Source organism: Schistocerca cancellata, chromosome 11 (assembly GCF_023864275.1).
Source record: "Schistocerca cancellata isolate TAMUIC-IGC-003103 chromosome 11, iqSchCanc2.1, whole genome shotgun sequence".
NCBI classification, from domain to species: Eukaryota; Metazoa; Arthropoda; class Insecta; order Orthoptera; family Acrididae; genus Schistocerca; species Schistocerca cancellata.
Window position 1 is genome coordinate 157,368,716 of NC_064636.1, and position 27,708 is coordinate 157,396,423.

The following is a 27,708-nucleotide window of genomic DNA, read 5'->3' on the forward strand; positions in this document are numbered from 1 at the left end:
ATTACCTTCTTGTTTTTCTAATTATGACCAGTAATATCAACACTGCAAAAGTAGCAATCATCGGAATGATTTCTTGGCTCCCTCTATCTCATTAGGACCATTTTCTCAGATCGTTAACTCAAATAACATACCTTATGAAGCGTCCAAGATTAATGTTGATAACCAAGTTTAGATTCAAAGTATGATAGATAAACCTTTTTCACAAAGTCTGTTATGTTTCTTTGGTGTTTTTAATCACAATGCACCACAGATGTAACAAAAACTGTAAGCAGAGTTTTTACAACCACTATGAGACATTGTACTGAGCACCTGTACAGAAAATGGGAAGGTGAGGTTAGGTTGACAGTAAACAAAGCACCATCTGTTATCACAAAAATAGAAACGACCTTTTCTTGCCAGCAAATGTTTTTCAGCACTGCTACCAACATCATCTACATTCATTAGACCTGCTTTTTAAAATAATTTGACCTATACAAAAGCTGTTAAATTCTTTAAGAAGTAGCTTAATTTAATAAATTTAACTGTAAAACGTGAAGAAATGGTGGGTGTTACAGCTTTTTAATTATCATATTTGGATTTCCCCCCTAAAAGACATAAGAATAAGGTATTTACAGCAAAAATGTTTTTCCATCGTTGGCCTGTGTAATATTTCTCTAAAAGCTGTCAGCATCTCGTATATGATTGCAAACTCACCAAAATTGTTGCTTCCCTTATAGTTTGTAACAAATTTATCCTAATGTGACCTGATCACTGCTAATTTATCTCTCTCATGCCTTTGTGTTCTTGTCACTTCGTAATCAAACCTCATTCTTCTGCGGAGAAATGAGAACCATCTGTATGATCTTCATGCTCTGAGAACTACACTGAAGAGCCAAAGAAACTCGTACACCTGCCTAATATCGTGCAGAGACCCTGCAAGCACACAGAAGTCCCGCAACATGACGTGGCATGGACTCGACTAATGTCTGAATTAGTGCTGGAGGGAACTGACACCAAGAATCCTCCAGGGCTGTCCATAAATCCGTAAGACTATGGGGCGGGGGGGGTGGAGATCTCTTCTGAACAGCATGCTGCAAGGCATACCCCCCAGATTTGCCCAATAATGTTCATCTCTGGGGAGTTTGGTGGCCAGCAGAAGTATTTAAACTCAGAAGAGTGTTCCTGGAGCCACTGTGTAACAATTCTGGACATGTGGTGTGTCGCATTGGCGTGCTCGAATTTCCAAAGTCTGTCTGAATGGGCAAAGGACATGTATGGATGCAAGTGTTCAGGCAGGATATTTACGTACATATCACCTGTCAGAGTCGTATGTAGATGCACCAAGGGACCCATATCACTCCAACTGCACATGCCCCACACCATTACAGGCCTCCACCAGCTTGAACGGTCCCCTGCTGACATTCAGGATCCATGGATTCATGAGGTTCTTTCCATACCTGTACACATCCATCCACTTGATACAATTTGAAACGAGACTCGTATGATCAGGCAACTTCTTTCCAGTCATTAACATTTTTATGTCAGTGTTATTAGGCCCTGGTGAGGCGTAAAGCTTTGCGTAGTGTAGTCGTCAAGGGCACATGAGTGGGCTTTTCATTCCGAAAACCCATATCAATGATGTTTCGTTGAATTTTTCGCTCACTGACACTTGTTGATGCCCTAGCACTGAAATCTGCAGCAATTTGCGGAAGGATTGCACTTCTGACACGTTCAACGATTCTCTTCAGTCGTTTATGGTTCTGTTCTTGCAGCATATTTTTTCGGCCAAAGCGATGTCGGATATTTGATGCTTTGATATTCCTGACATTCACGGTACACTCATGAAATGATCCTACAGGAAAATCGCCACTTCATTGCTGCCTCTGAGATGCTGCATCCCATCGCTCGTGCGCTCTTTACAACGCCAAATTCAAACACACTTAAATCTTGATAACCTGCCATTGTATCAGCAATAACCGATCTAACAACTGCGCCGTATACTTACATAGGCGTTGCCAACTGCAGTGGTGTATTCTGTCTGTTTACATGTATCTTTATTTGAATATGCCCCCGCCCCTCCCCCATACATTTCCCTTTGGCGCTTCAGTGTGTGATACCAGTGCCATCATTTCTTGAAAGTTCAACTTTTATTTCTGCCCTTGAAGCTGATCAAAATAAGTGCTCCAGTAAGAACACAGAACTCTTACCTTGAAGTCTTCTTTACACTCTCACTCTAGAATAGTTGTTTTGTGACATCGGGTTTGTAATATTTAAGCCGGTGTATTCCACCAGTGAATCAGTCATTTCCTCACTAGTAATCCAGTAATCTGTAATACCTTTAGCAGACCTGTCTGGAACAGGAAATATTTTATTATGTTTTTTGAGGGCGTCTTTGCTGTTTTGGCTGTAAAGCTTTGCTTAGACCACGTGGTTTTATCATCTTTATCAACAAAAGACCCACAAATAAAATCAAAATTGTCATCACCAACATCTTCTTCATGACTCTGAATTTCCGCTTCTTCAGGATGTATGGGTTAATTTCTCTCTAAAGGAACCATTTCTAGTTTTGATTCACTGTTGTGATCGCTAACTATATTTTGTTCTTCCTCTCCATCATACCAGTGAAATACAGTATTGTCGCTGTCATCAGAGTCGTCATTGAAAAGCTTTTCAAATTCCTCTTCTGACAACCCGTGTTTTTAACGAGCCCTAAAGATACAAACAAAAATGAAACTTATCTCATAATGAAAGAATTTAACTTATAAAAGCGATGATACAAATAATTAATATAAAAAAATGTTCCTTACATTACCCATTATGTGGTTCACTGCACACCAAACACAGCATGGACAAAAATAATCTGCAATTACAACTCCAGCAACAATGCAGATGACTAAATGAGAACCAGCTCGAAGATAGGTGGAACCGCCAGCAGTTCAGCAATGAGTAATTAGAATTCACAGCAAAATAATAAATTCAGGTTGACTCAGTAAACCAAGGCAGCCGCTTGAGGGTTAAAAATCAACAACAGTTGAAAAATACTTCCTTCGTTGCCATTACACAACAGTTCTGTCTGAAAGTGAGATTTTCCCAGTGTAAAAAATTTTCGAATAACTTAAGGGAATGCAGCCGGGTGGTGGCTTCAACAACCACAAATACTTTAACAGGTGAAATCCTAATCATTTTCAAGGTACAAACAGAGAAATATCGGTGGTTGTCGAAGACAACACTTGTCTTTGGTCCTTGTAAACTGTTTTAGTCAAACCTCTACGTTATTTTGTTACTTTAAAGTACTTTGTACAAACAAGTATGATGCTATGTTCAAGTTCTGTAAACTACACCCATATCTAGATTATGCCGTGTAAACGGTATTATTGTAATTAATCTTCAGCTCTGATCCCAGGCTGAATTGACTTTTGTCTTTGCAGTACAGATGGTGGAGGATCCCAAAAATGATTGGAATTTCTTTGCAGAAAGCATTTGCTTTATTATTTTTCAAATATGGATTTAATCTGCTTCAAAGTATTCTGCGTTAACATTAATACACTTGTCCAAATGTTAATTCCAATGTTGGAAGTATTCTCTAAATTCGTCCTCTTTGATACCTGCTAGCACCTTCATGACACTGTGTTTTACGTCTTCTACATGGAAAAAACGCTTCTCTTTCAAGTCTCTAATCATCCTTGGGAACAGAAAGAAGTCAGAGGGCGCTAAATCTGGGGAATATGGTGCGTGAATCAAGGTATAGGTTTTGTTGAGGGGAAAAACTGTCGAACACTGAAGACCGTCTCTTGTGGGAGCATTGTCGTATTGCTGGAACCACTCGCCAGAATTTCATAACGCCAGACATTTTCGCGTCAAACTTCTGTGAAGCCTTTTCATAAGCTACAAATAGAATTGTTAGTTTACTGTCTGGATTCAAGGGACACATTCCGTGTGTACGGTTCATTGCATTTCACTTTCTGAACATTTTTTGGACGAGGTGAGACAGTGTACTTCCATTGAGTTTACTCTCAATTTTTTTCTGGATAGTATCCATAGCACCATGACTTGTAGTCTGTAATGATTTTGCTGAAAAAAATTGGATCATCTTCAAATGCGTCCATTTCATTTCAGGTTTCTAGGTAATGATCTCTTTCATCTCTGGTGATAAATTTTTGCACGAACTTCGCTGCACTCTCCACAACCTCAAATAAAAGATCACAATGTGCTGAATTAAGCTCCAGGACAACCCAAATGAGTCCTGGAGTTGATTGATTGTGCTTCATTGATCTGGTCACGGATTTTTCCGATGTTATTGAAACCCGACTGGAACAGGCTGATGTTGAATGACGATTGCTCCCTTTTTAAACCGAGGAAACTATTTGTACACTTGAGTTTTACTAAGAGTATGTTCTCTGTAAACTGTTTGCATCATCGCAACAGTTTCAGCCTCGTTCTTGGCGATTAAAAAACAAAATTTCTACGCTGCACATTATTTGTAAGAAGTAGCCATTTTCTCGTCTCATGTCTGCACTGTAGGCAAACTCGCAGAGTTGCCAGAGAAACCACACTAGTCGCTGTCTGGCGACGCCACCAGGTGGAGTGATTAAGGAGAGGTCCTATAACAGCGCTCTGGCGGCACAACATGGTACTACATGTACACAAGGCGCAGAATTACGATTATGGTTGTTTTTGTGCCTCCCCCCCCCCCCTCCGCACCCCTTGTAACTCGTGTTCAATTACAATGTGTCATTGGTATCAATTTTCACAATACATAATAGGTGTACCATCTGCAGTTATACTATCACTTTACTTTTCATGAAAGGGAATTGAAGAACCATCTTAAATCAGTCCTTTCCCACACACTTGCCACGCAGCTATTGCAAAACATACTACCATCTCCCTGGGAATATCGACCTTCACTCTCACATCACAGCACGCTACAGTAAGTTTTCCTGCTTTCCACATTTCCCATGACCTTCATTGCATTTCCCTCTGCCTGGCGCCACGTCTGCAGAGCGCCTCCAGCTGCCGCCACGAAACTCTGACCGGACTGGCGCCGCTGCTGACAGCACCATCATTGCCCCAGACGGCATTCTAGAGAACTACGGCTCCAACGAAATGCAGAACTAAGGGGACAATGTTAGGAATTTCAGCAAGCAGCCTGATCACAAAACTGAATACAATATTACAATCTGAAGGAATAGAAACCAATGATGCTTGTCACATCTTAAGCACTTACTGCAGTGATAGGAAGAATTCTGCAGTTTGCTAAAATAGTTAACAATATGGTCAGCAGTCACAATGATCAAATACACTATTGCCACAGACTATCAGGTAGTAGCTACATCCTGCAGCTCATGGTCTGGTGGCTAGCATGGCTGCCTCTGGATTACAGGGACCTGGGTTCAATTCCGAGCTGGGTCGGGGATTTTCTCCACCTGGGGAATGGGTGTATGTGATGTACTTATCATCTCATTATCATTCAGGAAGTGCCGAGACAGGAAATGGAAAGACTTGGAACCTGTATGAGAGCTGATGACAACGATGTTGAGTGTCCCAGAAACCACCATCATCATCATAATGACTAGGTAATATCCTATAAAACAGTTCGAAAATTTAGCCACAAAATTCTGAGATAGTCAAGCAGTTTTCAGTGGAATATGTGAACCGCTGAAGTGACAAGAATCAGTAATAGAAGCAGAAATGAAATGTAGGACATGCGAAAATAGGAAATTTCTATCCTTGTAATATTATGTATGGTGTTGATGATGAAACTACAATCGGCCGAAGACTAGAAGCAAGGCACAGATACTCAACTGTGAACTTAACAAGAGACCACAACTTTCACAACACTTCACATGAACAGTGATATGTATCAGGGAGAATTGTACATGTGTGGTGGTAATGAAAATCACAAAAGTACAAGAAACAAAATTCACTACCTTGACACACAACTTCAGCACATAATTCTAATTGACAAAATAAGTTGGATCAGTCACTTACTGGTACGTTACTTACTTGTAACGAAGCTATCTTAATCGGTAAAAATTATACAGTTTCTGACAGCTGCAGACAATAACCCATTTATACTTCAGTACCTTGATATACCTGGGAAACTAACGTCCTCCATGTAATGTCATCAGATTTTTTCGAGCCTTCATGAGGTTTCCAATAATTACTCCACCAGTCGCCTTTTGTTCTATTATTTAATTTTTTCCATTACCAGTTTCGAATTGTCTATAGTCCAATTAAAATTAGTTGATAGTGGGCACTTCACACATTGTAGCTGCTTTCCTCGAATCAAAGCGTCCAACGTCACACCTGAACCATTCGCTATTGCCAAACTGTCGAAACTATTGGTTAATTCCCTTCCAATTCCTTGTCCTGTTTCTGTCTTGATGTGTTTGGATCCCAAATCCTAGGTCTGTCCCTTTTATTTCGTATTTCATCACACATACAGGAACAATGATGCTAACGAAATACACATATCTCACACGCAGCACTAACCAAAGACTACTGTATCCTTCCACACGAGACACGATTCAGCATCTTATATGCAGTTATTATAATGATAGAGAATGGTTTATATTAGATAAGCTTTGCACGACATCGCGTGAAGCCGAATTTTTTAGGGCTGTCAAATAAGCATTACGACTGGGACACAATGGACTAAATACGACATCCTTTTGGCATAGTCTAATGGTTAGTGTATAACCCCGACGCGTAAACGGTCAAAGTTTCGAGTCACGTCAAATGCAGCAAATTTTTTTTCTTTTGTAAATATAATCAAAAAAGTCATTATTTTTATTCATTTAATTGGTTTAAATGCAATTTTTTATTTCTAATACTGTTCTATCTCATTTTCACCATTTTATTGACTGTTTTATTTGCTCCTATTTTTCCACCTATTATTTGTTTTTCATTTTGAATCTGCTTGTGTTGTGTATAATCCACAACAAAGTTCCAGCCGGGACCACTCTCGTTTGGTAACACGGCATCCTGTGCAGCCACTGTAAGAATGATTTGAGACGTCCAATGAAGCGAAAAACTAGTTTGCTTTTAACGCTATAACTGAAATTATGCTGCGGAAAATGGCTATGCAGACAAACACATTATCAAACTTTTCTGTCCTGAGTTGTCTCAGGTTAGCCCTAAAACGCCACGAATAAAGTGATCGCTATGAAGATCTGCCGGAGATTCCTGATTGCCGTTATCTCAGATACAATGCGCATCACGAGGTTGTGGTTATGACAAGAGTTTAAATTCAGGCCTACAAAACCCAACATATGCTGCAGGTCAGTCGTTGGTCACTTAAAATCAGCTCTCGAAAGAGAATCTCGCATTTCTGATGGCTACTTCCAACATTGCTGTGTGTTACAAATTAATAGCACTTCTGAAGTGACACTCGATGTTAGTATGTAGGCTACAGCTGAGTGGCAGCTAGCAGCCAATGTGGCAACACTGTAGCGTCAAGTGACAGATGTCAACTACCAAGTAATTTTAATCAGACTGTAGTGATTCATCATCAGATACTACCTATTCATTGCATATTTTCAGCATTGTGTGGCTTGTGTGGAGTTAGTAGTGTCTGTTGGTTCTTGTTTATTTCAGGAGCAGGTAACTCGGATTTCGTATCTACAATATGGAGCTGGTATGTCGTTAGGATGGCGTTGGCCACTTATGGGCTTGGTTGCTTTACGTCATACAGGCCCTACAAATAAATAAAGAAATAAAGCAGGATAGCAAACGTAGATCTGACATACTTTAATGCAACCATTGGATGAGGATCCCCAGCCGAATGAACTCCTCCGTGCCAACCAGTGCGAATTTAGAAAACTCCGGTCATGTGAAATCCATGAGACGTGAAATCCGTGCATGAAGGCAGTCAAGTGGACGTGGTATTTCTTGTGTCTCGTTGCCACAGCACACAGCAATGTTTATTAACGGAAGTGTGATCATATGTGGTAACAGAATTGTGTCAGGACCGAGCCTGTTTCACAAGGATAAAGCATCACCTCATGTGGGGTGGAGAGTCATTAACAGACGCATGAGGAACTTCAGATGTACGCTTGTAAATGTGTTGCTCATCTCTTTATAAGGTTTGAAAATGGGAGAAAGATGGCAGCCTGCTTTAAATTCTCATAAATATAATACAGCGTGCTTCACAAAACGCTAAAACATACTATCATATGAATTCCATATCAGCAAGTCACAGCTGGAATTACTCAACGCATACAAGTAGCTGGATGTAACAGTTTGTTGGCATATGAAAAGAATTCATGACATGGACTCAGTTGTTTGCTAAAGCAGGTAGCAGACTTCTCTTCACTGGACGTGTAAATACTTACAAAACAGCTATTTTGCATATTTTTTCAACATTTCTCCAGTGTGTTACATACCAAACACAAACTAAAACGAAATATTAAATATATAGTAAGAAGGACAGCACAAATGGTCACCGGTTTGTTTGATCCACGAGAGAACTTCACAGATATGCTGAACAACCTGAAGAGTGAGATGTCTCAAGACAAATGCCAACTGTCCTGCGAAATAACTGTACAGGATGGGCATACGGGCAGACGGTGGGCGTTATGAAATGAATAGGAGAAAATTTAGACAAAGTCCATTTATTGGCGAAAGCATGTTAAAAAGGGGTCACATGGGCCTAGGCAGGTGAGGGTGAGCCAGGGCGTAGAGTTTGGCGAAACGCAGTTCGCGAAGCTACCGAAAGTGGTTGTCTGCCAAAACTAAGTCCACAGTGCCGCAGCACCGGGAGAAGCGGGAGATGTTCGATGCTACAGCGCGCGCGTCCGACTGGCCGGTGAGCAAGAATACAAGAGAGCGAGCCCGGCGACGGGCGGCCGGGTGGATTCGACGCACCACATGCGACGCACCACGCACGCGGCTTCCTCCTCCCTGATTGGTCAGGACCAAGCAAACTGTGAGGGTGGCATGGAACTTTCCAGAGCGTTGCCTGCTAAGCGACGCCTGGGGCGGCGTCACCTCGTAAGCACATGAGAGAGGCGCGTGATCAAGGTGCCCTCCCTCGGTGCTGACTTCCTGTTACTATACCGTGGGACGAAAGAATTTACAGGCAGCTAGCACTGCCGGCCGTGGCTTGGCCGTAATGCAAAAATGAAGTTACCGTTTGAAAGCTGATAAAATCCCCAATAGTCTGGCTCACCCTTTACATAACTGTTAAAAGCTTCGAAAACTGGTACTACTTGAGGAATACAGGAATATACCACAACCCTTTATGTAAGTAACAGCGAAAACAATATCAGACTAATTACAGCACTTACAGAGCCAATAATGCAGTCAGTTTTCCCTCACTCCATACATAAATGGAATGGGGAGAGAGCTAGCTTACTGTGTGTTTACACGGAAAGTACCATCTGCTATGCACTTCAGTGGCCTGCGGAGTATGGGGGTGGACGCAGAAATCTTCAGAAACCGACCTGAGTAGTGTAGAGTAAATGGCAGAGCGTTCTCTATACCAGTACTGATTCAATCCTTTCATACTGGATCAGGGAAAAGTATTGTCTGTATTGACTCCACATGTGACATAATGTCCCTCTTACTATTCTAAAGCCTCTGTGCAGATGAACGAAACAGTCAGCAAAACCACTGCAGATTTTAGGTTCGCTACCAGTTTCCTGCTGTACATGGGCAGGGAGAGGGAAGAAGGTGATTGGATTCTGCTTGCGACGACAGTGTACAGGAAAACGACCGGTGAGGACTTGTGAGTGAGCATCCACGACTGCCGTTAAATGATAGAACAGGTAATTAGGTAAAATAAAGAGAATGTATTTCAATATAGGGAACAGAAAGGGCGTGCCCAGGGTTGGAAGTTACCAGGTGTAGGCCAGTCTAAGAGGATGAACAACTAAATCTACATCTACATCTACATTTATACTCCGCAAGCCACCCAACGGTGTGTGGCGGAGGGCACTTTACGTGCCACTGTCATTATCTCCCTTTCCTGTTCCAGTCGCGTATGGTTCGCGGGAAGAACGACTGTCTGAAAGCCTCTGTGCGCGCTCTAATCTCTCTAATTTTACATTCGTCATCTCCTCGGGAGGTATAAGTAGGGGGAAGCAATATATTCGATACCTCATCCAGAAACGCACCCTCTCGAAACCTGGCGAGCAAGCTACACCGCGATGCAGAGCGCCTCTCTTGCAGAGTCTGCCACTTGAGTTTGTTAAACATCTCCGTAACGCTATCACGGTTACCAAATAAGCCTGTGACGAAACGCGCCGCTCTTCTTTGGATCTTCTCTATCTCCTCCGTCAACCCGATCTGGTACGGATCCCACACTGATGAGCAATACTCAAGTATAGGTCGAACGAGTGTTTTGTAAGCCACCTCCTTCGTTGATGGACTACATTTTCTAAGGACTCTCCCAATGAATCTCAACCTGGTACCCGCCTTACCAACAATTAATTTTATATGATCATTCCACTTCAAATCGTTCCGCACGCATACTCCCAGATATTTTACAGAAGTAACTGCTACCAGTGTTTGTTCCGCTATCATATAATCATACAATAAAGGATCCTTCTTTCTATGTATTCGCAATACATTACATTTGTCTATGTTAAGGGTCAGTTGCCACTCCCTGCACCAAGTGCCTATCCGCTGCAGATCTTCCTGCATTTCGCTACAATTTTCTAATGCTGCAACTTCTCTGTATACTACAGCATCATCCGCGAAAAGCCGCATGGAACTTCCGACACTATCTACGAGGTCATTTATATATATTGTGAAAAGCAATGGTCCCATAACACTCCCCTGTGGCACGCCAGAGGTTACTTTAATGTCTGTAGACGTCTCTCTGTTGATAACAACATGCTGTGTTCTGTTTGCTAAAAACTCTTCAATCCAGCCCCACAGCTGGTCTGATATTCCGTAGGCTCTTACTTTGTTTATCAGGCGACAGTGCGGAACTGTATCGAACGCCTTCCAGAAGTCAAGGAAAATAACATCTACCTGGGAGCCTGTATCTAATATTTTCTGGGTCTCATGAACAAATAAAGCGAGTTGGGTTTCACACGATCGCTGTTTCCGGAATCCATGTTGATTCCTACATAGTAGATTCTGAGTTTCCAAAAACGACATGATACTCGAGCAAAACACATGTTCTAAAATTCTACAACAGATCGACGTCAGAGATATAGGTCTATAGTTTTGCGCATCTGCTCGACGACCCTTTTTGAAGACTGGGACTACCTGTGCTCTTTTCCAATCATTTGGAACCTTCTGTTCCTCTAGAGACTTGCGGTACACGGCTGTTAGAAGGGGGGCAAGTTCTTTCGCGTACTCTGTGTAGAATCGAATTGGTATCCCGTCAGGTCCAGTGAACTTTCCTCTGTTGAGTGATTCCAGTTGCTTTTCTATTCCTTGGATACTTATTTCGATGTCAGCCATTTTTTCGTTGGTGCGAGGATTTAGAGAAGGAACTGCAGTGCGGTCTTCCTCTGTGAAACAGCTTTGGAAAAAGGTGTTTAGTATTTCAGCTTTACGCGTGTCATCCTCTGTTTCAATGCCATCATCATCCCGGAGTGTCTGGACATGATGTTTCGAGCCACTTACTGATTTAACGTAAGACCAGAACTTCCTAGGATTTTCTGTCAAGTCGGTACCTAGTATTTTACTTTCGAATTCACTGAACGCTTCACGCATAGCCCTCCTTACGCTAACTTTGACATCGTTTAGCTTCTGTTTGTCTGAGAGGTTTTGGCTGCGTTTAAACTTGCAGTGAAGCTCTCTTTGCTTTCGCAGTAGTTTCCTAACTTTGTTGTTGTACCACGGTGGGTTTTTCCCGTCCCTCACAGTTTTACTCGGCACGTACCTGTCTAAAACGCATTTTACGATTGCCTTGAACTTTTTCCATAAACACTCAACATTGTCAGTATCGGAACAGAAATTTTCGTTTTGATCTGTTAGGTAGTCTGAAATCTGCCTTCTATTACTCTTGCTAAACAGATAAACCTTCCTCCCTTTTTTTATATTCCTATTAACTTCCATATTCAGGGATGCTGCAACGGCCTTATGATCACTGATTCCCTGTTATGCGCTTACAGAGTCGAAAAGTTCGGGTCTGTTTGTTATCAGTAGGTCCAAGATGTTATCTCCACGAGTCGGTTCTCTGTTTAATTGCTCGAGGTAATTTTCGGATAGTGCACTCAGTATAATGTCACTCGATGCTCTGTCCCTACCACCCGTCCTAAACATCTGAGTGTCCCAGTCTATATCTGGTAAATTGAAATCTGCACCTAAGACCATAACATGCTGAGAAAATTTATGTGAAATGTATTCCAAATTTTCTCTCAGTTGTTCTGCCACTAATGCTACTGAGTTGGGGGGTCGGTAAAAGGAGCCAATTATTAACCTAGCTCGGTTGTTGAGTGTAACCTCCACCCATAATAATTCACAGGAACTATCCACTTCTACTTCACTACAGGATAAACTACTACTAACAGCGACGAACACTCCACCACCGGTTGCATGCAATCTATCCTTTCTAAACACCGTCTGTGCCTTTGTAAAAATTTCGGCAGAATTTATCTCTGGCTTCAGCCAGCTTTCTGTACCTATAACGATTTCAGCTTCGGTGCTTTCTATCAGCGCTTGAAGTTCCGGTACCTTACCAACGCAGCTTCGACAGTTTACAATTACAATACCGATTGCTGCTTGGTTCCCGCATGTCCTGACTTTACCCCGCACCCGTTGAGGCTGTTGCCCTTTCTGCACTTGCCCGAGGCCATCTAACCTAAAAAACCGCCCAGCCCACGCCACACAACCCCTGCTACCCGTGTAGCCGCCTGCTGTGTGTAGTGGACTCCTGACCCATGCAGCGGAACCCAAAACCCCACCACCCTATGGCGCAAGTCGAGGAATCCGCAGCCCACACGGTCGCAGAACCGTCTCAGCCTCTGATTCAGACTCTCCACTCGGCTCTGTACCAGAGGTCCGCCGTCAGTCCGGTCGACGATGCTGCAGATGGTGAGCTCTGCTTTCATCCCGCAAGTGAGACTGGCAGTCTTCACCAAATCAGATAGCTGCCGGAAGCCAGAGAGGATTTCCTCTGATCCATAGCGACAGAAATCATTGGTGCCGATATGAGCGACCACCTGCAGATGGGTACACCCTGTACCCTTCATGGCCTCCGGAAGGACCTTTTCCGCAGGCAGCTTGTGTCACGTAGTCACTGCGTAAGTTGCTCTGGGAGAAAACTTATAAAGATTTCATTGGGCCTTTGAAGTAAATTCTTTAAACCAATTCCCTAAAATATTCCTTTACTAGCTACCACCACGTCCAAAAGTACTACCTCAAAGCAGAAGCACCACGTATACCTAATCACATGTGGATAAAATTTTAACCTTCTAGTTTGAAGTGTCAGTTATCAGAAGTTTCATTCGATCTGAACAGTTAACTGTCTTACGCAGTTTCGAGTACTACTCGAAACTTTTCACATGTTAGCGCTGTTTTCTCATGCCTTTTGCTAAAAAAAGCAGCGGCATGAACTGCAACGTAAGGTAGTAGAGGCGTTTTATTTTTCTCGTCCACATGTCACACGCCATCTTCTTTTCTTGGTGGCACGATACCAGTTGTTTCAACCCAAGGATCTTTGAATTTCTCTAGGAGAGTTGCTACACCGCCAGGAAGTGAAGCAATCTTATCTGTTTTGACTAGCTGAGGCTTCGTAAGGGAAACTGCTGAATCTCACAAGAACATGCTCGTCTTCCTTTTTGGATTTACCTCATTTGCATGGAAAATGATTTGAGCTCTTAATTCCTCCATATCCGTTAGTGAATAGGATATAACCGATGGCCATCTTCTTGTCACCCGTGCTATGAAATACGCACCTCCCAGTTGATCGACTATGTAGACTCCTCTCTTTGTTACACTGTAACCCTTGCCTTATTGCAGAAAGTTTATCAGTTACTCTCCTTCCTTGCCTTGAGATTTTGTCGTCAAAACGGATGCAAAGTAAAATAAACAGGAGTTTTCTGTAGCTCGTCACAACTCTCGTAATCTCCATACCTCCGCCATCTGCTCTCCACACTTCGACAATATTAGTATGGCTTGCTTGCCTAAAGAGATAAAGGAATCCCAATAACGCCGTTATTTCACATTTTGTAGTTCTTTTACAGCATCCCTCTCTCTCGAATACTGCACACTTTCTTTCTTAGATTGATGACAATAAATTTGTGTACTTACTATTTCCTCAATGATTTCCGGGCTAAGTACTGTCCATTTCACTTGCGACCTTCCTGCCTACACTTTCAGACTCAGGAAGTATTTTTACAACATTCTTTCTTTTTGTTCTTGCAGCCACATTAGCGCATAATTCATTCCATTTTTATGTTTCTCCCTCCGTGCCCGCTTGTGGACAAAAGGTAACGAGATGACAGGAATGTCACTTACATGGCTGGGTGCGCTGTGCACCTTGTGTTCTAAGCCGGTGTAAGGCGGCTGCAATGTCGCACCTTACAGGCACTCCTCCACATACTCTGCCGTGATCTACGACAACAATTAGGTATCATTTTACAGGTTGTACATAGTATATATGAATATTTAAAGGAGACTGACATTGTCGCATACGCCTTGTAAATAATTGTTAAAGCTTGTTGCATGAAAGGTGACAGAATTTCTTCATTATATAAATGGGGTAGTGAATGATTGCCTATATCAGTAGAGGTTGGAACGACAGTGGAGACGTAATGGCAGGCGAAACTCAAGCCCTGGGTGGAAGGCCGACACGGGTGTGGCGGTCCAGCTCCCCACAGGAAGCGCCAAGGCGGACAGTCTGGTGAGAGCGAGGACATAGTACAGGGGCGGCCGGCCGCTACTGTAGTACACCTAGAAGGATAACCGAATAATACTTCCAAAGTCTGCAAAGCTTGGACGCAACTGAGAGGAACGAAGAAGTGTCACCTCGGAAACCACGCTGGCGGGGTTATTTCCAAGGATTTTCACTCTGAAGCGTACCATTGTACGAGTATAGGTATTTTCTTGCAAAATTTGCGCGATAGACGATGAAAGACTAAAATATTGTTGGTCGGCGTTCGGAAGAATCTGTAGAGGGGGAGAATATTCCGTGGTTACGAGAACATGATTCGCCTTCTGTGTTACGGGGGTGGGGAGCCGAGCTTTGCTGGGAAGCCAGCAGTGGAGAGGAGTGCTCTTCCGTGTTGAGGTCCCGTGAGTAACGGTCGCTCGCTATCAGCTTGTGTTGGTACAGACGGACTTGCTGTCTTTGCTATGAGTCTATAGTTAGACCAGTTAGGAACTGTACTGTTACGAACCTATACGATTCTGGACTTCACCACCAGGTTGGAAGTCATCGTTGAGTACGCAGCGTTCAGTAACTGAGAGAACTTCTGCCTATACTTACGTTGAGACGGTATCTGAACTCCGTCCCTGTGGCTGGGAGTTCACGTTTCTCGCCTGTAGAACACAGAGAGGAGAAGACAGTATTAGAGTAAATTAGTCAGAGGACCGCCTTCTGCCGTCCTCGTGTTTGGAAGAGTTCACTTTGTGGCTGGAGTTCCTTCCATCGCCGCAGACGAGTACGAGAACCAGCACGCCGACGCACCAGACGCAGCACATACGGTGATATCGCAAATCACTTCGGCTTATAAGGGCTATAAAGCTAAACAACTGTGATCACGTTAGTTTATTTCCACTGAGGTTCAACACACCGTAGATCATCTTTATAAGTAGTGTTTTCTAGTGTTTGGTGCGTAGATGATGTCAGTCATTTCGTGTTATTTAAGTTAGATCTCATTGCCACAAAAAAAGGGGCAGAGTGGGCAATTGGTCTGCAATTTTAGTTAGGAAATATAGACAATTGTACTTAAAGGGTTGTTTTTAACCTATAATAATAATATATTGAGCAACAACGTTTATCATTTAGTAATATTAATTGCCGTGAGCATTCATTCATGTTTAGATGGTAATTTATATAAAAAAGAGAATTAAGAGATCCTAAGATTTGCTTTAGGGGTTAGTCAGACAGGGCCAAATCAGCATTTTAGCGTTTATTATCTTCCGTTGCGCAAATTCATTTTACACCCGCCTGGAGTAGCATCTTGGAATGGCACACACGTTGTTTATTTTACGTTACAGCTGCTCACCTGTACGTATAACAACACAACTTACCACTGAGTTAGCTAAAGCAATAATGAAGGTATCGGTAATATCCGTAATTTTGTAAAAACAATTAAAAGTTTTATTTATTATGCAGAGAATTGCACAAGACAGTGCTATTAGCTGTTGGGGCACTTTATACATGGACGCACCCACTCGAGCGTTAAACTGCTGTAAAGGCTGGGAACTTCCTTAATTGTTTGTAAATGTAAAATAGTGCACCTCAAAAAAAGCAGCTAATAGTTATCCTACGATTACCATACCAGTGAGTCATATTTGGAATCAGTCAATTCACAGAAACACGTGGTGTATGCAATACAGAAACTTGTACTGGCAATCTCTTGAGGTAGAGGTCAAATATTTTGTGAAAGCCTACCTGCAAATAAATATTTTTTGAAAATATTCTTCCTACAACAAGGCACAATTTCTTCCTTTTTTATCATTAATTGATACATGTACATAGAGATTTACAGCCATCGCGCAGGAGCAGCAAATATAAATAATAATAGATTTAGTTGCTGCTATGCGATGGTTCATTTCTTTTACATTACAATTGTTCGATAACTTCAGGCCATCAGCCGTTTACTGTTGATCGTATATTAATGTTTGTGAGGCGAAAATTACTAATATTACAGTGCAGTGTACCAGGTCACAAGTTCAGTGAAACCAAGTGCTAGCCTTAGCCAGGTATCTGAAAACTTAGGTGAGCAATGGAGGGACTGTGAGAAGGGAGATCAGGTAATTATATTTGGGGGAGCAGGAAACAACCTAGGGTATGAATCCAAGGTGTACTATTGGGACTAACCTGGATAAAATAGGAGCAAGAACTGGCCACACAAATGTCGTGTTTGTGGAGGCCTTTCAACGCCAGGATCGGTCCTGGGTAAAAACTGCTGTAAGTCGTGTTAACACTGAGCTGAACGGGATGTTCCAGACACCGCCAAAACCTCACATAAGTGATGTTCCAGGTGATGCTATTGGTAGGTGGGGATACACTACGCAAAACGGGGTGTAGAACACCATAGACGAACTGGTGTGCTGTAAGCGTGCGACAGATGGCAACCAGAGAGGTCCTGCAGTGAAAACAAATGACACCCCTGAGCATCACTCAGGGTTGTCAGGACATATGGCGGACCACAGTAAGGTTGGTATCCCATGACCATCTGGGTCGTCTCCAGACGCGACTTTGGCCAGGAATCTCATTGATTGGAACAGTATTCTGCGATGAGCCTCACTTCTAATTGAGCCCCAATGTCCAGCAAAGACGTGTCTGGAAACACCTTGTAAACTGGTGGGGGGGGGGGGGGGGTACCACCCTGACTGTTGCCCACCATAAGGCCCAGGAACCAGGAGTGATGGCCTGGTGTGCCATTCACTTTCAGGGCACTTTAGTAGTCACCCATACAGCAGAGCGATACGTCGACGATATTCCACTTCCAGTTTTGTTGCCCTTCATGGGAAGCCATACTGGCCTTACATTTCAGCAAAGTAATTTCCCGCCCGTACTCGGCGAGAGTTTCTCCTGCTTGTCTTCGTCCTCGCCAAATCCCTCCCCAGCTGAGAACGTTTGGGGCATACTGGGCAGGGTCCTCCAATCATCCCGGGATTTTCGTGATCTAACCTGCCAGTTGGACATAATTTCGAACGATATCCCTCAGGTGGACATTCAACAGGTCTGCCAATAAATGCGAAGGCGAATAACTGCTTGCAGAAGGACCAGAGTGGACCAAAGCGTTACTGACTTTGCTCAGTTTGTGAGGCTCTTTCTCTAGAATAAATCATCCAGTTTTCTGAAGCTGTATTCGTTTGTTTGTCTGCTTGTGCACATCACGTCCACCAATTTCCGTCACTTTCCGATAATTCTTTTATGGTGCGTCATTTTCATTTCACTTTTTTTTCTTGTCATAGAATGAATTTAGTCTAAAGACAACTATTGTCGATTTAAATATTCTTTCACAATGACTCATTTTCAATAGGACAACAAACTCTTTGAAAAAGCTGGCAGCGTGATTACGGGAAACACACTCAACACAGTTACGACGGAATTTTATATGTAAAACTGGAAGGAACAGCTCAGCCAACCAAGAAAAATGACTAACGTTGATTTTGTTATATTGATGAAACTCATACTTTATTACATAGCCTTATGGACAAAGAGAACTCAGAATTTCTAAACTTTCCAAATGATGTTAGTTATAAGATAAAATCCAGTATAGAAGAAGAGAAAGAAGTTTAAACATTTTAGAATGTACAGCTACTTAAAAAATCCACAGATGTTAGGCACAGAAGGTCTGCAGAAACCTCACTCACACATGTGGATACATTCACAAAAATTCCAGTCACTGTCCCAAACTGAAATGATAAGTGATGAGAACATTGGTGGCTTAAATAATCTGTCACCACAGTAGCTGGAGGAACGCAACGACCATTTAAGCACTACTTTCAGAAGAAATGATTAACCTGAGAAAGAGATAAAAAGGGCAATATCTCCTAAAAGGTATGGAGCTACTCGTGAAGAAGAAACAAAGATTTACTCCCATTCGTAAAAGCAGTCACCGTTCACATGATCAGAGCACGAAGAATACATAGTATTTATGCAGTGTTTATACTAGCAACAAAGAAGCTTGGATGTTTTGAACACTGTGAAGTACCACTTGCCACAGGAGGAGTATATAAAATGTCTTGCCCACACGGAGAAGCACACATGTGAAAGTACAAACGGAAGTATTAATTTCTTGCGTAAGGAACAGAAAAGCAGTTATCATCTGTGAAAAAGAAATAAATCGGCAGTTTCAGAATATCCACAGGGACCAGGGAAACTAAAAATTCGTCTCTGCGATGCAGAATCAATATTACAGTACTTGAAATTACAGAGAGGACATATAAATTCCAAAGCATGAAGCAACTTTAACGGAAAGAAGAATGACTAAAATTAGAGAAGTTGCTGGTCTTTGTGCTGAATACAGAGACCAGCGTCAAGAGTTCCCCTGCACAAGCTCAACAACACACGCACTCGTGACGGCGCTCCTAAGCAGCCTTCTGATGACATCATAGCGTGGATGCGTACAAACAGTTCAGCTTGTTGAATTTATAGAAGTTTCAAACTGCTGCCTGGCCCTTTATAGCCTCTGAACATATCTCCAGCATTTGGAGACGAAACCGAAACGTTAGAGACCTTTCCTGCTTTCTTTCTTTCTTTCTCTTTTTTTTGTGTTATCGGTCTTCTCCTACCCCCATGAACAATGGACCTTATGGACCTTGCCGTTGGTGAGGAGGCTTGCGTGCCTTGGCGATACAGATGGCCGTACCGTAGGTGCAACCACAATGGAGGGGTATCTGTTGAGAGGCCAGACAAACGTGTGATTCCTGAAGAGGGGCAGCAGCCTTTTCAGTAGTTGCAGGGGCAACAGTCTGGATGATTGACTGATCTGGCCTTGCAACACTAACCAAAACGGCCTTGCTGTGCTGGTACTGCGAACGGCTGAAAGCAAGGGGAAACTACAGCCATAATTTTTCCCAATGGCATGCAGCTTTACTGTATGGTTAAATGATGATGGCGTCCTCTTGGGTAAGATATTCTGGACGTAAAATAGTCCCCCATTCGGATCTCCAGGCGGGGACTACTCAAGAGGATGTCGTTATCAGGAGAAAGAAAACTGGCGTTCTACGGACCGGAGCGTGGAATGTCAGATCCATTAATCGGGCAGGTAGGTTAGAAAATTTAAAAAGGGAAATGAATAGGTTGAAGTTAGATATAGTGGGAATTAGTGAAGTTCGGTGGCAGGAGCAACAAGACTTTTGGTCAGGTGAATACAGGGTTATAAATACGAAATCAAATAGGGGTAATGCAGGAGTAGGTTTAATAATGAATAAAAAATAGGAGTGCGGGTAAGCTACTACCAACAGCATAGTGAACGCATTATTGTGGCCAAGACACGAAGCCCATGCCTACTACAGTATTACAAGTTTATATGCCAACTAGCTCTGCAGATGAAGAAATTGAAGAAATGTATGATGAGATAAAAGAAATTATTCAGGTAGTGAAGGGAGAGGAAAATTTAATAGTCATGGGTGACTGGAATTCGAGAGTAGGAAACATAGTGGGTGAATATGGATTGGGGGAGAGAAATGAAAGAGGAAGCCGTCTGGTACAATTTTGCACAGAGCATAACTTAATCATAGCTAACACTTGGTTCAAGAATCAAAAAAGAAGGTTGCATACATGGAAGAATCCTGGAGATACTAGAACGTGTCAGATAGATTATATAATGGCAAGACAGAGATTTAGGAACGAGGTTTTAAATTGTAAGACATTTCCAGGGACAGATGTGGACTCTGATCACAATCTATTGGTTATGAACTGTAGATTAAAACTGCAAAAAGGAGAGAATTTAAGGAGATGGGACCTTGATAAACTGAAAGAACCAGAGGCTGTACAGAGTTTCAGGGAGAGCATAAGGTAACAATCGACAGGAATGGGGGAAATAAATACAGTAGAAGAAGAATGGGTAGCTCTGAGGGATGAAGTAGTGAAGGCAGCAGAGGATCAAGTCGGTAAAAAGACGAGGGCTAGCAGAAATCCTCGGGTAACAGAAGAAATACTGAATTTAATTGATGAAAGGAGAAAATATAAAAACACAGTAAATGAAGCAAGCAAAATGGAATACAAACGTTTCAAAAATGAGATCGACAGGAAGTCCAAAATGGCTAAGCAGGGATGGCGAGAGGACAAATGCGAGGATGTAGAGGCTTATCTCACTAGGGGTAAGATAGATACCGCCCACAGGGAAAACTAAAGAGACTTTTGGAGAAAAGAGAGCCACTTGTATGAATATCAAAAGCTCAGATGGAAACCCAGTTCTAAGCAAAGAAGGGAAAGCAGAAAGGTGGAAGGAGTATATAGAGGGCGATGTACTTGAGGACAATATTATGGAAATGGAAGAGGATGTAGATGAAGATGAAATGGGATATACGATACTGCGTGAAGAATTGGACAGAGAACTGAAAGACCTGAGTCGAAACAAGGCCCCGGGAGTAGACAACACTCCATTGGAACTACTGACGGCCTTGGGAGAGACAGTCCTGACAAAACTCTATCATCAGTTGAGCAAGATGTATGAGACAGGCGAAATACCCTCAGACTTTAAGAAGTATATAATAATTCCAATCCCAAAGAAAGCAGGTGTTGACAGATGTGAAAATTACCGAACTATCAGCTGCAAAATACTAACGCGAATTCTTTACAGACGAATGGAAAAACTGATAGAAGCCGACCTCGGCGAAGATCAGTTTGGTATCCGCAGAAATGTTGGAACACGTGAGGCAATACTGACCCTACGAGTTATCTTAGAAAATAGATTAAGGAAAGGCAAACCTACGTTTCTAGCATATCTGGACTTTGAGAAAGCTTTTGACAATATTGACTGGAATACTCTCTTTCAATTTCTAAAGGTGGCAGGGGTAAAATACAGGGAGCGAAAGGCTATTTACAATTTGTACAGAAAGCAGATGGCAGTTATAAGAGTCGAGGGGCATGAAGGGGAAGCAGCGGTTGGGAAGGAAGTGAGACAGGGTTGTAGCCTGTCCCTGATGTTATTCAATCTGTATATTGAGCAAGCAGTAGATTCAAAATGGTTCAAATGGCTCTGATCACTATGGGACTCAACTGCTGTGGTCATAAGTCCCCTAGAACTTAGAACTACTTAAACCTAACTAACCTAAAGACATCACACACATCCATCCCCGAGGCAGGATTCGAACCTGCGACCGTAGCGGTCGTGCGGTTCCAGACTGTAGCGCCGTTAAGCAGTAGAGGAAAAAAAAGAGGAAATCGGAGTAGGTATTAAAGTCCATGGAGAAGAAATAAAAAATTGAGGTTCGCCGATGGCATTGTAATTCTGTCAGAGACAGCAAAGGACTTGGAAGAGCAGTTGAACGGAATGGACAGTGTCTTGAAAGGAGGATATAAGATGAACATCAACAAAAGCAAAACGAGGATAATGGAATGTAGTCGAATTAAGTCGGGTGATGCTGAGGGAATTAGATTAGGAAATGAGACACTTACTGTAGTAAAGGAGTTTTGCTATTTGGGGAGCAAAATAACTGATGATGGTCGAAGTAGAGAGGATATAAAATGTAGACTAGCAATGGCATGGAAAGCGTTACTGAAGAAGAGAAATTTGTTAACATTGAGTATAGATTTAAGTGTCAGGAAGTCGTTTCTGAATGTATTTGTATGGAGTGTAGCCATGTATGGAAGTGAAACATGGACGATAAATAGTTTGGACAAGAAGAGAATAGAAGCTTTCGAAATGTGGTGCTACAGAAGAATGCTGAAGATTAGATGGGTAGATCACATAACTAATGAGGAGGTACTGAATAGAATTGGGGAGAAGAGGAGTTTGTGGCACAACTTGACAAGAAGAAACGACCAGTTTGTAGGACATGTTCTGAGCCATCAAGGGATCACAAATTTGGCATTGGAGGGCAGCGTGGAGGGTAAAAATCGCAGAGGGAGACCAAGAGATGAATACACTAAGCAGATTCAGAAGGATGTAGGTTGCAGTAAGTACTGGGAGATGAAGAAGCTTGCACAGGACAGAGTAGCAAGGAGAGCTGCATCAAACCAGTCTCAGGACTGAAGACAACAACAACAACATCAGTCTTCTGACTGGTTTGATGGGGTCCGCCACGAATTCCTCTCCTATGCCTACCTCTTCATCTCAGAGTAGCACTTGTGACCTACGTCCTCAATTATTTGCTGAATGTATTCTCCAATCTAGTAACATGGAAGTCATTCCCTGATGTCCTAACAGATGTTCTATCATCGTGTCCCTTCTCCTTGTCAGTGTTTCCCACATATTCCTTTCCTCTTCGATTCTGTCCAGAAACTCCTCATTCCTTACTTTGTAAGTTCACCTAATATTCAGCATTCGTCTGTAACCCATCATTTCAAATGCTTCGATTCCCTTCTGTTCAGGTTTTCCTACAGTGCATGTTTCGCTACCATTCAATGCTCTGCTCTAGATGCACATTCTCAGAAAATTCTTCCTCAAAGTAAGGGATATGTCTCATACTAGTAGACTTCTCTTGGTCAGGAATGCCCTTTTTGCCAGTGCTAATCTGCTTTTGATGTCCTCCTTGCTTCATCTGTCATTGGTTATTTGCCACCTAGGTAGTGTTGTTGTTGTTATGGTCTTCAGTCCTGAGACTGGTTTGATGCAGCTCTCCATGCTACTCTATCCTGTGCAAGCTTCTTCATCTCCCAGTACCTACTGCAACCTACATCCTTCTGAATCTGTTTAGTGTATTCATCTCTTGGTCTCCCCCTACGATTTTTACCCTCCACGCTGCCCTCCAATACTAAATTGGTGATCCCTTGATGCCTCAGAACATGTCCTACCAACCGATCCCTTCTTCTGGTCAAATGGTGCCACAAACTTCTCTTCTCCCCAATCCTATTCAATACTTCCTCATTAGTTATGTGATCTACCCATCTAATCTTCAGCATTCTTCTTTAGCACCACATTTCGAAAGCTTCTATTCTCTTCTTATCCAAACTATTTACCGTCCATGTTTCACTTCCATACATGGCTACACTCCATACAAATACTTTCATAAATGACTTCCTGACACTTAAATCTATACTCGATGTTAACAAATTTCTCTTCTTCAGAAACGCTTTCCTTGCCATTGCCAGTCTACATTTTATATTCTCTCTACTTCGTCCATCATCAGTTATTTTGCTCCCCAAATAGCAAAACTCCTTTACTACTTTAAGTGTCTCATTTCCTAATCTAATACCCTCAACAACACCCGACTTAATTCGACTACATTCCATTATCCTCGTTTGGTTTTTGTTGATGTTCATCTTATATCCTCCCTTCAAGACACCATCCATTCCGTTCAACTGCTCTTCCAAGTCCTTTGCTGTCTCTGACAGAATTACAATGTCATCGGCGAACCTCAACGTTTTTATTTCTTCTCCATGGATTTTAATACCTACTCCGAATTTCTCTTTTGTTTCCTTTACTGCTTGCTCAATATACAGATTGAATAACATCGGGGAGAGGCTACAACCCTGTCTTACTCCCTTCTTAACCACTGCTTCCCTTTCATGTCCCTCGACTCTTATAACTGCCATCTGGTTTCTGTACAAATTGTAAATAGCCTTTCGCTCCCTGTATTTTACCCCTGCCACCTTTAGAATTTGAAAGAGAGTATTCCAATCAACATTGTCAAAAGCTACCTAGGTAGTAGAATGCCTTAATTTCATCTACTTCGTGACCGTCAATCCTGATGTTATGTTTCTCTCTGTTCTCTTTTCTGCTACTTCCTTCTGTCTTTCTTCGATTTACTCTCAATCCATATTCTGTAACCATTAGGTAGTCCATTCCATTCAGCCCATCATGTAATTCTTCTTCGCTTTCACTCAGGATAGCAGTGTCATCAGCGAATCGTATCACTGATACCCTTCATCTTGACTTTTAATCCCACTCCTGAACCTTTCTTCTATTTCCATCAATGCTTCTTCGATGTAAATATTGAAAATATAGGTGAAAGACTACATCCCTACCTTACATCCATTTTAATCTGTGCACTTCATTCTTGGTCGTCCACTCTTGTTATTCCCTCTTGGCTATTGTACATATTGTGTATTACCCGTCTCTCCGTATAGCTTACCCCTGTTTGTCTGAGAATTTCGAAAACCGTGCACTATTTTACACTGCTGAACGACTTTTCCAGGTCAACAAATCCTATAGATGGCACTTTATTGTTCTTTAGTCTTGCTTCTATCACCAACAGCAACGTCAGAAATGCCGCTATGATGCATTTACCTTTCGTAAAGCCAAATAGATAGTCATCTAGCACATCCTCAATTTTCTTTTCCATTCTTCTGTAGATTATTTTTGTCAACAATTTGGATGCATGAGCTGTTAAGCAGACTGGTCGATAATTGTCGCACGTGTCAGCTCTTGCAGTCTTAGGATTTAAGTGGATGGTATTTTTCCGAAAGCCAGAGGGTATGTCGACAGACTCATACATTCTACACACCAACGTGAATAGTCGTTTTGTTGCCACTTCCCCCAACGATTTTAGAAATCCTGATGGAAAGTTATCTATCCCTTCCGCCGTATTTGATCTTAAGTCCTCCAAAGCTCTTTTAAATTCTGATTCTATTCCTGGATCTCCCATCTCTTCTAAATCAACTCTTTTTTCTTCTTCTATCACATAAGACAAATCTTCCCTCCTCATAGAGGCCTTCAAGATTGTCTTTCCAAATATCCACTTCCTCCTCTGTATTTAACAGTGAAATTCCAACTGCACTCTTAATGTTACCACCCTTGCTAATAATTTCACTCAATGTTGCTTTGATGTTCTTACATGCTGACTCAGTCCTTCCAACAATCATTTCTTTTTAGATTTCTTCTTATTTTTCAGGCAGCCATTTCGTCTTAGCTTCCCTACACATTCTGTCTAGTTTGTCACTCAGTGACTTGTATTTCTTTATTCCTGAATTTCCCTGAACATTTTTGAACTTCCTTCTTTCATCATGGGTAATAAAAGAAATACTTCAGTTATTTCTTTTATTACCCATGGTTTCTTTGCAGTTACTTTCTTTGTACCTATGTTTTTCTTTCCAACTTCTGTGATTGTCCTTTTCAGAGATATCCATTCCTCTTCAACTGTACTGCCTACTAGGCTATTACTTATTGCGTTACAGATCTTCAGGAGTATCTCGTCATTCCTTAGTTCTTCTGTATCTGACATCTTTAGGTATCGATTCTTCCAGACTAATCTCTTAAACTTCAAACTACTCTTTATCATTACTACATTGTGATCTGAGTCTATATCTGCTCCCGGTTATGCGTTACAATCCAGTATATGATTTCGAAATCTCTCTCTGACCATCATGTAATCTAACTGTACTCTCCCCATATCATCCAGCCTTTTCCAATTATACATCCTCCTCTTGTGATTAAGAGTATTCGCTATTACTAGCATAACTGAGGTAGTCCTTCTCCTCTCTCATTCCTTATCCCAAGCTCATATTCTCCAGTAACCATTTCTTCCACTCCTTCCCCTACAACTAGATTCCAGTCCCCTGTGAGTTTCATCTACCTTTACGTACTGTATTACCCTTTCAATATATTCATTTACTTCCTCTATCTCTTTATCTTCAGCTTCCGACATTGGCATGTATATCCGACCTATTGTTGTCGGTGTTGCTTTTTTTATTGATTGTGATAAGCATAACTCTATCACTGAACTGTTCACTGAAACACACTCCCCATTCATAATGAATCCTACTCCCGTTATACTATTTTCTGCTACTGTTGATATTACCCTATACTCATCTAACCAGAAATTCTGGTCTGCCTTCCATTTCACTTCACTGACCCCTACTATATCGAAATTGAGCATTTGAATATCCCTTTTCAGATTTTCTTGCTGCCCTACCACATTCAATCTTCTGACATTCCACACCCCAACACGAAGAACATTATCCTTTCGTTCATTATTCAACCTTTTTCTAAAGGTCACCTACCCCTTGGCAGTTCCCTCCCAAAGATTTGAATGGTAGACTATTCTGTAAACTTTCCCCAATGGAGGGATGATCATGACACCTTTTCAGTTACAGGCCACGTGCCCTGTGGATACACATTATGTGTATTTAATGCATTGTTTGCCATTGTCTGCTGCATCCTCATGCCGTTGATCAATGCTGATTGTTCTGCCTGTTAGGGGCTATTTCCCACCCCAAGGGCAAGAGAGGGTGATTCTTATGCTAGAAGTGTTCGGCCACCAGTGCTTGTTATTAATGAAATTTAAGCACTGGCGGGTTTCGAACCCAGGAATGAGGACTTTTGGATTTCTAATCAAAGACGCTACCCTTAGAGCAGCTACACCAGTGTCGGATACCAATCCACAATAGCAGCCCAAAATATGACCGCCCTGTTCCCCAGCTGAACCCATGGACAGAGACCTGCACCAGTTGCTGGTCACCTACACATTCTTGTATGACGATCCCCAGGCGTCATTTGAAACCTGTACTCGCCAGTGAACAGAAGCCACTCCACTGGCCCAGGTTCCGTTCCACGTGACCCTTCAGCCAATCTCTTTGCACTCCAAGGTCCTAGGTACTTTTTTATTGTTGTTCGTAGTGACTCCTAGGGACCCTATTAATAGAGTGAAAATGGCTACTTACTGATTGTGTCTACAAGCCTCCAAGTTGACACCAAGAGGAGTGAGTACTTTTACAAATAGAGACTCCAGCAAACCAGAAGTGAAACAGAGCTCACAGAGTTTTAATTTCATGATAGAGAGGCACACAGGCAGTCATATGTGCCCCTGAATGGGACCAAAATTTCCTGCAGCTACCTCCTTAGTTACCTGTCACTGTCATTTATCCAGAACTGCGCAAACCTGTGAAAGTCGTTTGGACCTATTCTAAATCAACTGTACCACATTTCTGGAAACAAGTGGGGAGGAAATGCAGACGAACCAAACAATGCTGCAATATCTCTTGGATATTGAGCTGTTGCATATTGTGCTAAAGCGTGGGAGAACAGCGCTCATACAATT